This window comes from Salmo trutta, chromosome 10 (assembly GCF_901001165.1).
Source record: "Salmo trutta chromosome 10, fSalTru1.1, whole genome shotgun sequence".
Taxonomy (NCBI): domain Eukaryota; kingdom Metazoa; phylum Chordata; class Actinopteri; order Salmoniformes; family Salmonidae; genus Salmo; species Salmo trutta.
Window position 1 is genome coordinate 20,891,149 of NC_042966.1, and position 15,313 is coordinate 20,906,461.

Genomic DNA, 15,313 nt, shown 5'->3' on the forward strand with positions numbered 1-15,313 from the left:
CTTGTACGAATTGGCAGATGAGGAAGTGGGTCCCTGACGATTTTCCATCGATGACTAAATGGTTAGCCGATATGGCTGAGGCATACACCTTCAAGATTGAGGCAGAGCGACCTGAGTCCAATAGTTTATGAATGAAGCTCAGTAAAACGGGTACAGAACAAGACACTGGTTCCTCCGCCCTGGTTTGGTAAACAGCTTCCAGCAACCAGCATACATCTCTTTTTGCGTAATATCAATACTTTTCCCACAGGTTACTTCAAAATTTGTCCAACAATCAAAAAGGAATGTATGAACATGATAAACATTTATTTACAAACTCTTGTCAACTCTGACTCTGCTTGCTCATCAATGCAACTACCACCTAGTGGTCACATTGAAAACAGCCACTATCAACCAACCCGCAGTTCTACAGGACCAAGCGTCTCTTCTCTTGATTTGAGCGCAACTTCATTGGGGAAGAACTGTGTAGAATTTGGGGTTAAAACGCTCACATGTTCCGTCCAGATACAGCAACCAGTTACCCTGGACAAATATGTGTCTGGAGGATTAATATTTTAAGTTATTTAGATAACAGTTTAATGCAAGTTTATTTATTGCCGTAAAAACATTTTGGGAGAAGAACAAGGACGAGGTGTTTTCGGTGAGTAGCTAACTTTTTAGCTAGCATGTTAATGTACAGTCAGTTTAGCTACCTTACGAATTTACAAAATAACAGTTATGAAGCTGTATATCTGTTAGTCAGTTGTCACTGTTATTTTGAACTGACCTAGCCAGCTAACTAACTCTGGGCTACCTAGTTAGCCCCGGTGTTACGATGCTGTCCCTGATGCAGGCAAATGGGCTCTCCATAAATAACCTTAAAAAATGTTCTGTAAACTGAATTGCCAGCTGACATAGCTAGCTACTGTTTTGTATTTTATATATTTAACGGCTAGATTTTATTTATATATATATATATAAGTAGTGTCACTGCTGGTTGAAGTCAGATCAGACGTAGGTCAACAAACCAAAGAGTAACTAACGTTAACTACAAGCTAAAACGAGCTGGGTAGATAACGTTAACGTCAGTCACTCGAAGTTATCCTGTAACCTTCATCCGAAATATTTGGTATTACTTTTTGCTATCTAAAAATGACATTTGAACATTTAATGTACATTATTTATGCTTGGCTCATCACATACCTAACTAGTTATTTTGATTCGCTAAATCATGCTTATTCTGCTGTATTTCCAGCTAACCTTACTCTGAGCCGAGTTATTTTTAGGCGAACGCGGGGATACTTAGACCTGCAGGTTGTTGTTATTATTAACTAGTAGACCTCAAAATGGAAGAAAGTTTTGTGTTCTCGTCGTGTCTGTGTAATACACTGCTTTGGTTGGTTGTGGCATGTAGATCTGACAACAGCATCCTTTTGTGTTTGTCAATATTGCACATTTATGATTGTTATTTTTGTATTGTTACCTTCTTTTTTTAGCAATGGATATGGAACCACAGAAAAGGAGGAAATCCAGAAAGCTATAGGCTTTATTCAGTAAGGCATCTTGAGATTGTTCTCTTTTTCCTTGTATAGTCAGTATAAGCACACAGAAAGTAAATGTGGTGGCACTGATTTTAATATATCTCACATTTTCTATACACGTCCTGCTTGCCTTTACCAGACCCTGAGGGTTATGAGGTACCAATTTGTTTCATTAAATGTTTATTCTCTTGCCTTACCCACATTTATGAAGCCACCTACCTGTCATCAAATGTATCGGTCCACAAATCTGCACTTTCTCAGTTATGAGTTATCTTTTATCATCCTCACAATCTCCCTTGGACCACCTCCTATTCTTCGCAGGCGTTTTTGACCCAGTTGGTGTGTAACTTGCTGGATGAGGGAAACAGTGTTTCGGGATAGTGGTGTTTCGGGTCAAAGTGGCCCGCTATGCAGAGGCACTGGTCATCCCCCCCCCCCCCGAGCTTCTGGAGAGCCTCCATGTCAACAGGGCAGCGTCACACTTTCGGTTTGTAAGAGACACACACGCGCTTAACAATGTTAAAATGGTTAGTTAGCATGTGTACAGTACCAGTCAAAAGTTTGGACACCTACATATTCTAAGGTTTTCCCTTTTAGTATTAGTATTTTATTCATTGTAGAATAATTGTGAAGACAAACTATGAAATAATACATATGGGATCATGTAGTAACCAGAAAAGTGTTAAACAAATCAAAATGGATTTTATATTTTAGATTCTTCAAAGTAGCCACCCTTTGCCTTGATGACAGCTTTCCACACTCTTGGCATTCTCTCGAACAGCTTCATTAGGTAGTCACCTGGAATGCATTTCAATTAACAGGTGTGTCTTGTTAATTTGTGTAATTTCTTTCCTTCTTAATGTTTGAGCCAATCAGTTGTGACAAGGTAGGGGTGGTATACAGAAGATGGCCCTATTTGGTAAAAGACCAAGTCCGTATTATGGCAAGAACAGCTCAAATAAGCAAAGAGAAATGACAGTCCATTACTTTAAGACATGAAGGTCAGTCAATACAGAAAATGGCATAACATTTTGACAGTTTCTTCAAGTGCAGTTGCAAAAACCATCAAGTGCTATGACGAAACTGGCTCACATGAGGACCGCCACTGGAAAGGAAGAGGATAAGTTCGTTTGAGTTAACTGCACCTCTGATTGCAGCTCAAATAAATGCTTCACAGAGTTCAAGTAACAGACACATGTCAACATCAACTGTTCAGAGGAGACTGCGTGAATCAGGCCTTCATGGTTGAATTGCTACAAAGAAACCACTACTAAAGGACACCAATAAGAAGAGACTTGCTTTAGCCAAGAAACACGAGCAATGAACATTTAGACCGGTGAAAATCTGTCCTTTGGTCTGATGAATCCAAATGAGAATTATTATTTTTTGGTTCCAACAACTGTCTTTGTGAGACGCAGAGTAGGTGAATGGAAGATCTCTGCGTGTGTGATTCCCACCGTGAAGCATGGAGGAGGAGGTGTGATGGTGTGGGGGTGCTTTGCTGGTGACACTGTGATTGATTTAGAATTCAAAGCACACTTGACCAACATGGCTACCACAACATTCTGCAGCGATAAGCCATCCCATCTGGTTTGCACTTGGTGGGACTATTATTTGTTTTTCAACAGGTCAGTGACCCAAAACACACCTCCAGGCTGTGTAAGGGCTATTCGACCAAGAAGGAGAGCGATTGAGTGCTGCATCAGATGACCTGGCCTCCACAATCACCCGGCTTTAACCCAATTGAGATGGATTGGGATAAGTTGCACCACAGAGTGAAGGAAAAGCAGCCAACAAGTGCTCAGCATTTGTGGGAACTCCTTTAAAACTGTTGGAAAAGCATTCTTCATGAAGCTGATTGAGAATGCAAAGGGTGGCTACTTTGAAGAATTAACACTTATGGTTGCAACATGATTCCATATGTGTTATTTCATAGTTTTGATGTCTACACTATTATTCTACAATGTAGAAAATAGTAAAAATAAATAAAATCCCTTGAATAAGTAGGTGTCTAAACTTTTGATTAGTACAGTATGTCTCAAAAGTTAAACCGATAATTATATCAGGTCTGAATAAGCACTTTGTCTAAACAAAATGGATCCCACATTTTAATTTTCCCCAGACAACTTCCCAGTCAGTTTTTACATCTTCTCTCTCCCTTTCCACCTCCCTCTCTCTCCCTCTTTCTATGTTTGTGTCTCTGTTTATGTATGTCTCTTTCTCTCTCTGTATATCTCTCGCTCTCCCTGACTCTCCCCCAGGGGGAGTTTGAGCTGGATGTGCAGGACTGCGACAGCGCGTTGTGCGTGTGTGAGGGCGGTCGCAGGCTGCTCTACAGAACTGCTCTCTAAGGGAGCTGGGTCGACTCCGGGAGGTCTATGGGTGTGGCACTGGATGCCTTCTCACTGCCCCACATGTAAGGCAAGGCCACAGGGCACACGAGCACCGGAACCATAGTTCAATTAAAATGATGAATCCAATTTATTCTACGACATACTTTTAGTTACTCGCATTTCTTAAGATGTGTAAAAAATCTCAGTTAAAGTTATTGTTTGTGGGATGTACTTTAATAATAAACTAGGCCTGAAGGTCCGTAAGGCCTACATAAGCCCTCAGGTGAGTTTAGTTACCTCTGACTCTCTATCCACTCAAAGATCAAAATGCCAGGACAGGTACAGTGCATTCGGAAAGTATTCACACCCCTTGAATTTTTCCACATTTTGTTACCTTACAGCCTTCTTCTAAAATGTTAATGTATGAAATAAAACATTTTTCTTCATCAATCTGACCATGAGAAACAATATTCTCTGGTCTGATGAAACCAAGATTGAACTCTTTGGCCTTAATGCCAAGCATCACATCTGGAGGAAACCTGGCACCCATCCCTATGGTGTTTTTCAGCGGCAGGGACTGGGAGACTAGTCAGGAACGAGGGAAAGATGAACGCAGCAAAGTACAGAGAGATCCTTGATGAAAATCTGCTCCAGAGCGCTCAGGACCTGAGACTGGGCCAATGGTTCACCTTCTAACAGTACAATGACCCTAAACACACAGCCAAGACAACGCAGGAGTGGTGGCAGGTAGCCTAGTGGTTAGAGCGTTGGGCCAGTAACTGAAAGGTTGCTGGATCGAATCCCAGAGCTGACTAGGTAATAATCTGTCACTCTGTCCCTGAGCAAGGCAGTTAACCCACTGTTCCCCGGGTGCCGAAGACATGGATGTCGATTAAGGCAGCCCCCCGCACCTCTGATTCAGAGGGGTTGGGTAAAATGAGGAAGACACATTTCAGTTGAATGCATTCAGTTGTACAACTGACAAGGTATCCCCCTTTCCCTAGGAGTGCCTTGGGGATAAGACTCTGTCCTTGAGTGGCCCAGAAAGAGTCCGGACTTGAACCTGATCGAACATCTCTGGAATGACCTGAAAAATAGCTGTGCAGTGACACTCTCCATCCAAGCTGACAGAGCTTGAGAGGCTCTGCAGAGAAGAATGGGAGAATTTCCCAAATACAGGTGTGCCAAGCTTGTAGCGTCATACCCAAGAAGACTCGAGTCTTTAATCTCTGCCAAAGGTGCTTCAACAAAGGGTCCGAATACTTACATAAATATGATAATTCAGGTGAAAAAAATATGTAATCCTTTTTAGAGTAAGGCTGTAACGTAACAAAATGTGGATAAAGTAAAGGGGTCTGAATACTTTACGAATGCACTGTATCTGCAGTGGTCCATATAAGTGATACTGTTCTCTTTACAGGTGGAGTCCTCAATGTCAGGGGGGAGAGCAATAGAGAAAATTCTTCACCTGCAGGAGAGGTGAGTGTCTTGGCGTCTTGAAAAAATAGTTTCTCATTAGCTAGGTTTCCATCCAATTGGCGACAGATTTTCATGCGAATATTCTAAAATGTGCTTAAAGAAAATATGTGCATTTTCCCACCAGTGGTGTGTTTCCACCAAACTGACTTGTTGCGAATAAATTGTGTACGATGACGTAGTACACACAATGTACTTTTTGCTTGAGTTTTAATGTACCAAATAAAAATATAAAGTTCAATGTGTTTCCATTGCATTTTCAACTCTACCGATTTTAGTTTTGTCAAAAACGGTTAAATAGCAAATGTGCCTACTCTGGTCTTGGCATGTGCGCACTAGCCAATAGTGCAGATAATAGGGCTGACCCTATTTAGTCGACTAGTCAATTGTTTGGTCTATAGACTGCTGGTTGACCGAGATTTCTTTAGTCGAGCAATTGAATAAAATATTTTTTTATGGTGCACAAGACACCTGTCTGATTTCTGCATGTCGCAGTGGACTAATCCATTGCACAGGCCACGGGGATGGCACAGTCCATCACTCTTAAGACGTGATACTGAAATTGTATATGGTTATATTATGCAAAAATAATGGTGCAACACTAATGAATCTCATATTATTTTATAACAAATGCACTTTGTCCTTCATTGGATGTGGTCGCTGTCTGTGTTTTAGAACCAATCTTCAGTGCGCCTTTCCCTAAAATGCTATATGCATAATAGCAAACTTAACCAGCATTTTGGGATTGAAAACAATGGTGTGGAGGCAGCAGAGACGAGGACACAGCCCTAGCCTAATGCCCTATTCAGACGGGATTAGTTTTACTGGGGGTGGTTGGGTGATGTAATTATGTTGCCAAGCACAAAACACCACATCATCTGTAACTTTAGTCCTGTCCGAATCTGCCATGTTAGTGATTTGTACATGGCAGGAGAATAACAATTCCAGCCATAATAACATACTGTCTTTTGGCAAACTCCAAGATTTTCTGAAAATACTAGTCCTATGCGAATTGATATCCATGTGTTTCGAGAGAAATGTTTGAGTTTGACAGGTGTTGTTCACGGTTTGAGTAAGAAACCATTACTAATTTGATAAATTGAAATAAGTGCTGTGCATAGCCTATATATGATGTGCCTACATGTATCAACTTTCACAGTGAATACTTTTGTTCATACAGTGCATTGGAAAGTATTCAGACCCCTTATCTTTTTCCACTTTTTGTTAAGTTGTTACGCCTTATTCTAAAATGTATTAAATAAATATTTTTCATCATCATTCTACACACAATACCCCATATGACAAAGCGGAAACTTTTTAATTTTAGCAAATGTATAAAAAACTATAAACAAATACTTCAAGTATTTAGACCCTTTGCTATGCAACTCGAAATTGAGCTCAGGCGCATCTTGTTTCCATTGATCATCCATGAGATGTTTCTACAACTTGGTTGGAGTCCACCTGTGGCAAATTCAATTGATTAGACATGATTTTGAAAGGCACACACCTGTCTATATCAGGTCCCACAGTTGACAGTACATGTCAGAGCAAAAACCAAGCCATGAGGTCGAAGGAATTGTCTGTAGAGCTCTGAGACAGGATTGTATCAATGTCTGCAGCATTGAAGGTCCCCAAGATAAGTGGCCTCCATCATTCTTAAATGGAAGAAGTTTGGAACCACCAAGACTCTTCCTAGAGCTGGCCGCCTGGCCAAACTAAGCAATCTGGGGAGAAGGGCCTTGGTCAAGGAGTGACCATCAGTTCTTGGTCAACTCCGAAAGAACTCCAGAGTTCCTCTGTGGAGATGGGAGATCCTTCCAGAAGGACAACCATCTCTGCAGCACTCCACCAATCAGGCCTTTATGGTAGAGTGGCCAGACGGAAGCCACTCCTCATTAAGAGGCACATGACAGCCCGCTTGAAGTTTGCCAAATGGCACCTAAAGGACTCTGACCATGAGAAACAAGGTTCTCTGGTCCGATGAAACCAAGATTAAACTCTTTGGCCTGAATGCCAAGCTTCATGTTTGGATGAAGCCTTGTACCATCCCTACGGTGAAGCATGGTGGTGTTAGCATCATGTTGTGGGCATGTTTTTCAGCGGCAGGGACTGAGAGACTAGTCAGGATCGAGGGAAAGATGAACAGAGCAAAGTACAGAGATCCTTGATGAAAACCTGCTCCAGAGCGCACAGGACCTCAGACTAGGCCGAAGGTTCACCTTCCAACAGGACAACAACCCTAAGCACACATCCAAGACAACGCAGGAGTGGCTTTGGGACAAGTCTCTGAATGTCCTTGAGTGGCCCAGCCAGAGCCCGGACTTGAAGCCGATCGAACATCTCTGGAGAGACCTGAAAATAGCTGTGTTGCAAAGCTCCCATTCAACCTGACAGAGCTTGAGAGGATCTGCAGAGAAGAATGTGAGAAACTCCCCAAATACAGGTGTGCCAAGGTTGTAGCTTCATACCCAAGAAGACTCGATCCTGTAATCGCTGCTAAAGGTGCTTCAACTAAGTACTGAGTAAAGGGTCTGAATACTTACGTAAATGTGATGTTTTTTTTTGCAGAAATGTAAAAAAAAGTATTTTTACTTCGTCATTATGGGGTATTGTGTGTAGATTGATGAGGGTGAAAAAATCAAATCAAATCAAATCAAATTTATTTATATAGCCCTTCGTACATCAGCTGAAATCTCAAAGTGCTGTACAGAAACCCAGCCTAAAACCCCAAACAGCAAGCAATGCATGTGAAAGAAGCACGGTGGCTGGGAAAAACTCCCTAGGAAAAACTCCTGAGAAAGGCCAAAAACCTAGGAAGAAACCTAGAGAGGAACCAGGCTATGAGGGGTGGCCAGTCCTCTTCTGGCTGTGCCGGGTGGATATTATAACAGAACATAGTCAAGATGTTAAAATGTTCGTAAATGACCAGCATGGTCAAATAATAATAATCATAGTAATTGTCGAGGGTGCAACAAGCACGTCCGGTGAACAGGTCAGGGTTCCGTAGCCGCAGGCAGAACAGTTGAAACTGGAGCAGCAGCATGGCCAGGTGGACTGGGGACAGCAAGGAGTCATCATGCCAGGTAGTCCTAGGGCTCAGGTCCTCCGAGAGAGAGAAAGAAAGAAAGAAAGAAAGAAAGAGAGAATTAGAGAGAGCATATTTACATTCACACAGGACACCGGATAAGACAAGAGAATACTCCAGATGTAACAGACTGACCCTAGCCCCCCGACACATAAACTACTGCAGCATAAATACTGGAGGCTGAGACAGGAGGGATCAGAAGACACTGTGGCCCCATCCGATGATACCCCCGGACAGGGCCAAACAGGCAGGATATAACCCCACCCACTTTGCCAAAGCACAGCCCCCCACACCACTAGAGGGATATCTACAACCACCAACTTACCGTCCGAAGACAAGGCCGAGTATAGCCCACAAAGATGTCCGCCACGGCACAACCCAAGGGGGGGGCGCCAACCCAGACAGGAAGACCACGTCAGTGGCTCAACCTACTCAAGTGACGCACCCCTCCCATGGACGGCATGGAAGAACACCAGTAAGTCAGTGACTCAGCCCCTGTAAAAGGGTTAGAGGGTTAGAGGCAGAGAATCCCAAAACAATTTAATCTGCTTTAGAATAAGGCTGTAACGTAACAAAATCTGGGTAAAGTCAAGGGGTCTGAATACTTTCCAAATGCACTGTGTTCCAAAGATGGTTTGGTATGGTTTAGAAACTTTGGAATCAAGCTCGAGTTGACAGTGTAGCCCTGTTAGCGCCTGGACTTGTTGAAATATCTTCACGCCTAGAAGAAAACCTCCAGGCTTCCGTCAACTGTCAATTTTTATTGGGGAAAAATTATGAATTACTGGGCAGTTTGGGGAAAAAACAAATCCAGCCCGACTCGTCCTCTGGAATAACGGATGTTCTGGGGTAATTATTACATAACCAACATTCTCTAATAATTCTAGTCCCATGCGAATAGGGCTTAGCCTAAATGTCTAAGAAAATTGAGGGAGCAAACCACATTTATGTCTATAATCAATAGCCTAATTGTTAAATGTGCCTGGCTTTATAAATCATCCATTTATATTTACAGAAATAAGACAGATCTTGCTTCTGTTGCCTGTTTGACTGTTTGTTTAATAGCCTACTGATTCCGTGAGCAACAAGGCTCATGCAACGGCAAAATGTCATATAAAGCAATTTCACAGTTTTGGCTGTTTTTAAGTCTTTGCAATGCTGTAATTTAAGCCTTTTTTTTTCTTCGTTACAACAGATTGGTATTACTTATAATTTATTTAATGTTGTTTGCACTGTTCCAAACAGGCAGAAAAATATTGTAATCTAACAGCACCTGTTTGTTACACATAATATGCATACAGTTCTCGCTCCTATACCTTCCTTTTTCTTGGTCTCGTTGTTGTTGTTATTATTATTTTGATCATTATAATAAATAGTGCCGTTATCATTAGTAGGAGTTGTATAGCAGCCTTGTATAACCACCATCGAGCAGTAGGCCTTAGAGCGTGTTTTGTTTAGCCTTTAATACCTCAACTTATTATGCCAATATTTCAATATATAGGCTACTGTATCAATCATTCATTCGTTCCTGTCATCACACAAGATACAAGACATTCATTCTTCGAAATGAAATCAAGCATTTTTGCCTTAAAATTAGATGAATAATTAGCCTAAACAATAAATAAACCACAATTCACAAATGCATGTAAACGGTTTTTAGTCTGGTGTAATAAAGGCTTTATAAATATTTTTCCCCGTTGGAACAGACTCTCTGGTACACATATTTATTTAGTGTTTACACTTCCAAATGGTCATAAAAAATAATATTGTAATCTATCAGCAACTGTTTGGCACACACAATACTCACACCATACTCACGCAGTGCTTGCTCCTATACCCTTCTTTTTCTGGATCTCCAGTAGTTTCCACAACTAAGTCAAAGGTCTTCCACCGATCTGACTTCCCCTTTTCTTCCGGAGCAACCGGTAAACATTTTGCACGTTTCCTGTTTCTTTTTCACGTCCTTCGCATCCATTTTGCTGTCGACATTACTGTGTTCAGAGTTTGTTATAACCAATTTATTGATGTGATTATGATCGGCTATAGGTCAGGCCCTGTTGGTCACATGCAATGCTTACATGATTCACGTAAAGAGTGCAAGGGTTGAGGCAATGGGGAATGTTTTTCTTCAACAAATTAGGGATTTCGGGAACAGCTTTTCAGTCAGAAACAAACTAAATGGCTCAAATAATGTTGCAGGGACAGCGCAATAAACACGACTGCCATTTTGCATCTATCATCATGTCACCAGAATAAGAGCCTCAATATTTATTGGAAAGGATCATCAAGGGCACTTTCACCACCCTGTGAAGTTCATCATAACTTATTTAATCTGTAGCCTAACTGCATGGTTTCGCGAGTCGTAGTGGGAGGACCACACCATATCATTGCATGACTTCAAGTTTACTCCTATATTATGGTTATTATATCAATATTTTCGCATAAGTGTTTCCACCTCCATTTCACATTCATTTTACCGACACAAAAAGATCACGAATGAACAAATTCTTTATTTATAAAATGTTACCAAAACAGCTTGTTTCCATCACAGCTGTAGTGATTTTTATTTATACGGTATGACTTTACTCGCATAAAAACTGTGGGTGGAAACGTGGTTATTGACATTTTCTTATTACGGGTGAATGGTTAATGTTTTGATTAACCAAGCCTTGTCTCTTATTTTAGATGTCCTCCAATGGGCAGAATATTTGACTGACATTGCATCAGGTATGTCAGCTCACCGTAAAAACATAACATTTAACTTTAACAATTTGTCATTGTCATTGGCGTTTCTCTCAAATTCCCTTCTCTCCATGGTTCGATCTCATCTTCCTCTTTTTTCTTTATCCCTCTCCTCCCTCCCAGTTGATCTGTCCAACGCCCAGTGTATCCCTGCCCCTCTGGCCACACCCATCCCTGTCAGCGACGAGCCCAGTGGCCACACCCTGTGCTGACCTATTTGATAGCCCCAGTATGGGCCTGCCCCCCCATGCCCTACTCTGTCACAGTGTCGGAGCACATGGAGTGCAGCGTGATCCCCGACGATCTGGACAGCCTGCTGGGGGATGACTGCATCTCTGAGAAAGTCAGCGAGGTGAGAGGGTCGCTACTAAGGTCACGTCAATGAAGGATGCTGACCGTGCTGTATCGTCCCACTGTTGACCAGTAGACATTTGATGAAAGAGGAGGTACAGACATTAGTCAGTAGAATATAGGAACATTTTAAGAAAGTATTTCTGGGAGTTGCATGACATCAGTGGTGTTTTTTTATTTATTTTACCTTTATTTAACTAGGCAAGTCAGTTAAGAACAAATTATTTTCTTATTTTCAATGACAGCCTAGGAACAGTGGGTTAACTGCCTTGTTCGGGGGCAGAATAACATATTTGTACCTTGTCAGCTCGGGATTTGAACTTGCAACCTTTTGGTTACTAGTCCAACGCTCTAACCACTAGGCTACGCTGCCGTGTAAAGTACTCTTTGAAGTACTACATAAGTAGTTTTTTGGGGTTTTTGTTTATTTTTTTGACAACTTTTACTTACTACATTCCTAAAAAAAAAAAAAATGTACTTCACCCCCTTTCAAGAAAACATTCCTGGTCATCCCTACTGCCTCTGATCTGGCGCACTCACTAAACACACATGCTTAGTTTGTAAATGAATATGAGTGTTGGAGTGTGCCCCTGGCTATCTGGGGGAGAGAAAAAAAACAAAATATGCCGTCTGGTTTGCATAATATAAGGAATTAGAAATGAACTTTTACTTTTGACACTTAAGTATATTTTAGCAATCCCATTTACTTTTGATACGTAAGTATATTAAAACCAAATACTTTTAGACTTTTACTCAAGTAGTATTTTAATGAGTGACTTTTACTTGAGTCATTTTCTATTAAGGTATCTTTTACTTTTACTCAAGTATGACATTTGAGTACTTTTTCCACTACTGCCTGACGGGTTGCACATTTTAGTAGTTTAACTTCCACCACTGAAGTACCTTACATGGAGCACAGAGCTATGCATTTCTTGTCTAGAAGGAGATCTAGAATGTCTCTCTCTCCCTCAGTCACAGAGCCCAGTCCAAGGTGCTATCCCCACCAACCTCCCCAACACAGCTGTGGGCCTGCACCCTCCATACTCCTCCAGCCTCCTCGCCCCAGCCACCCCCTGCCTTCTTCAGCTTCACTGTCAGCCAGATGTCCGCCCTGGAGCCCTACCCTTCGCTGGGCTAGAGGGACCAGACCTCCACACAGGCGCTGGATGCCCTGGGGGCCTTTTCCCAGGAGGCTGGGGACACAGAAGGCAAAGGAGGGCTGGACTCCCTCTCCGAGTACACCTTGCCTGGTGAGTGGATGAGATGTATGGACAAGGTGTATGTGTCCGGGTGTGTGTTTGGTGATGTCAATTATATTGAAAACACCAAAGCCATTGTAGCAGGCTTCTTATTTTTATTTTGCCACTATCCACTCTTATTTTGCAACCATACAGTTTAAACCTGCGTCAGCTGTTACTTAAACCTTCCCGGAACTGCCCATTGACGCTGAACAGTCCTCTGGGAATGCGTTAGTTGTTGTTGAAGCTAGTCCGTGTCAGCAGCACTGCTGTATGGCCACATGTTGTCTGATGTCCTTGTGTTGCTGTTCTGTTTTCCAGGGGAAGAATTTCTCACAGCTTCGTCCCTGGGATCTACAAACACAGCTCCCCTCACACAGTAAGACAGCGGCATAACGCCTGAACACTCCGATGGATACTCTCAACTTCTTTCTCCTCTCTTCTGAGTTTATAACAACATGGATGTCTCTGGCTACTCCTACTATACTTGTTTTAAAAAAAATCCAAGATATAAATCCCATGACCTTTCTCTTACCCCTCCAGAATATGTTACGTTGAGGATTTATTTTATACTAAGCAGTATTAAGTCAATGTTGTCTGTTACATCAATGTCTGCATAATTGCACCTTGTTTGATGAATAAAGTATTTTGAATAAAAATGAATTGAATGGTAAGTCCACCTACTCTTCTCTCAGCAGGTTCGCGGGATATGGACTACTTCCTGGGGGCCTTCGTGCTCTGCAAAGGTATGTACAGTACCGGTCTCAAAAGTTTTAGAACACCTACTCATTGCAGGGTTTTTCTTTATTTTGACTATTTTCTACATTGTAGAATAATAGTGAAGACATCAAAACTATGGAATCATGTACTAACCAAAAAAAGTGTTAAACAAATCAAAATACATTTGAGATTCTATAGCCACCCTTTGCCTTGATGACAGCTTTGCACACTCTTGGCATTCTCTCAACCAGGTTCACCTGGAATGCTTTTCCAACAGTCTTGAAGGAGTTCCCACATATGCTGAGCACTTGTTGCCTGCTTTTTCTTCACTCTGTGGTCCAACTTATCCCAAACCATCTCAATTGGTTTGGGTTGAGGTTGGGTGATTGTGGAGGCCAGGTCATCTGATGCAGCACTCAATCACTCTCCTTCTTGGTCAAATAGCCCTTACACAGCCTGGAGGGTGTGTTTTTGGGTCATTGTTCTGTTGAAAAACAAATGATAGTCCCACTAAGCACAAACCAGATGGGATGGCGTATCGCTGTGGTGGACATGCTGGTGAAGTGTGCCTTGAATTCTAAAAAGATCACAGACAGTGTCACCAGCACATGCATGTTCTCTTACTCAAATAAGCACATAAGTGCTGGCAGTAGTTTTAATGTTACTTAAACAGAATTTGCCTATCAGAGATAGTAAATATTATGTACTCTCTACCTCATACCTCTTCCCTGTTCCTCCTCTGTCTCCCTGAAGAGGTCCAGGAGCGCTGGGAATGCCTATATGGGGAGAACTGCACATTTGCCTACTGCCAGGAGGAAATAGACCTGTGGACCCAGGAGAGGAAGGGAGCTGCTGTTTGACCCGCTGGGCAGCACCGTGAGACGGGCACTCAGCGTCACACGCCTGCTGCAGCTGCACATGGGCATGTCCATGTTCCTCTGTGAGGTAGGGTGTGTTCACATAGACCTCCCCATGGTGAACTTTGCAGTATTCTGTATGTGTACACACGCACTCCGTTTCGCTCTCTCCACCTCTCTGCAGGAATGTTTTGACAGTAAGCCTCGCATCATCAGCAAGCACAGCAAAGAGAACTCAAACCTCACTGCCCGGCATCCCTTTGACGATAACAAGTGAGTCACCTAGACCTTTCTGTACTTTTCCGTCGTCCTCTCTCTGTCCTTCAGTGTATCAGATCCAAATAAGCACTTTACCTTGGTATAATGGATCCTAAATCCAATTTCCCTCAGACAATATTCCAGTCAGCTATTTGCACCCTGTCCCCTTCTGCCCTCTCCTTCTATCTCATCCCCTTTTTCTCAGGTGCCTAGTGCATGTGGTGCGTTCTGCCAACGTGCGCTACAGTAAGGTGCGCCCGCTGCACCCCCTCTGCCAGTTTGACATGTGTCGCCACGAGGTGCATTACAGCTGCCAGCGCGAGGACAGCTGCTCCTTCGCCCACTCCGTCATAGAACTCGAAGTGCTGGGTGCTGCAGCAGGACACCGGTACAGAAGTACTCGTATGTTTGCACGCATGGCTGCACACACAGACACACTCTATGAAGGATTGCAGCAAAATAACCAAAGTTCACGCTATCATCTGTTACTTTGTGTCTCTCTTCCCTCTCTCTCCCCCAGGTATCACCCATGAAGAGATGGTACAGGCTAGCGCCAAATGCTCAGAAACAGAAGATGAGCATGAGATGGGCACGATGCCCTTGTCTCCTAATACAATACATCATTTGGGTTATTGTTTTAAGGGCCTGATTTACAAAATCTCTCTCACTCTTGCTCTCAGCCTATGCACGTCCCACCAGAGCTGTAGTGGAGGGGTGGGGGAATAGGGGGAGG

General features: G+C 42.6%; 1 long non-coding RNA gene and 1 pseudogene across 1 annotated transcript; both read left to right on the top strand.

Annotated features, from left to right (window-relative positions):
• The first annotated feature begins 202 nt into the window (after positions 1-202).
• Positions 203-1,936, top strand: LOC115201322 (uncharacterized). Its single transcript, XR_003879730.1, has 3 exons — positions 203-640; positions 1,476-1,532; positions 1,842-1,936. It is a non-coding gene; the product is annotated as an uncharacterized LOC115201322 (long non-coding RNA).
• A 2,143-nt stretch (positions 1,937-4,079) lies between these two features.
• Positions 4,080-15,306, top strand: LOC115200808 (zinc finger CCCH domain-containing protein 7B-like; annotated as a pseudogene).
• The last annotated feature ends 7 nt before the right edge of the window (positions 15,307-15,313 follow it).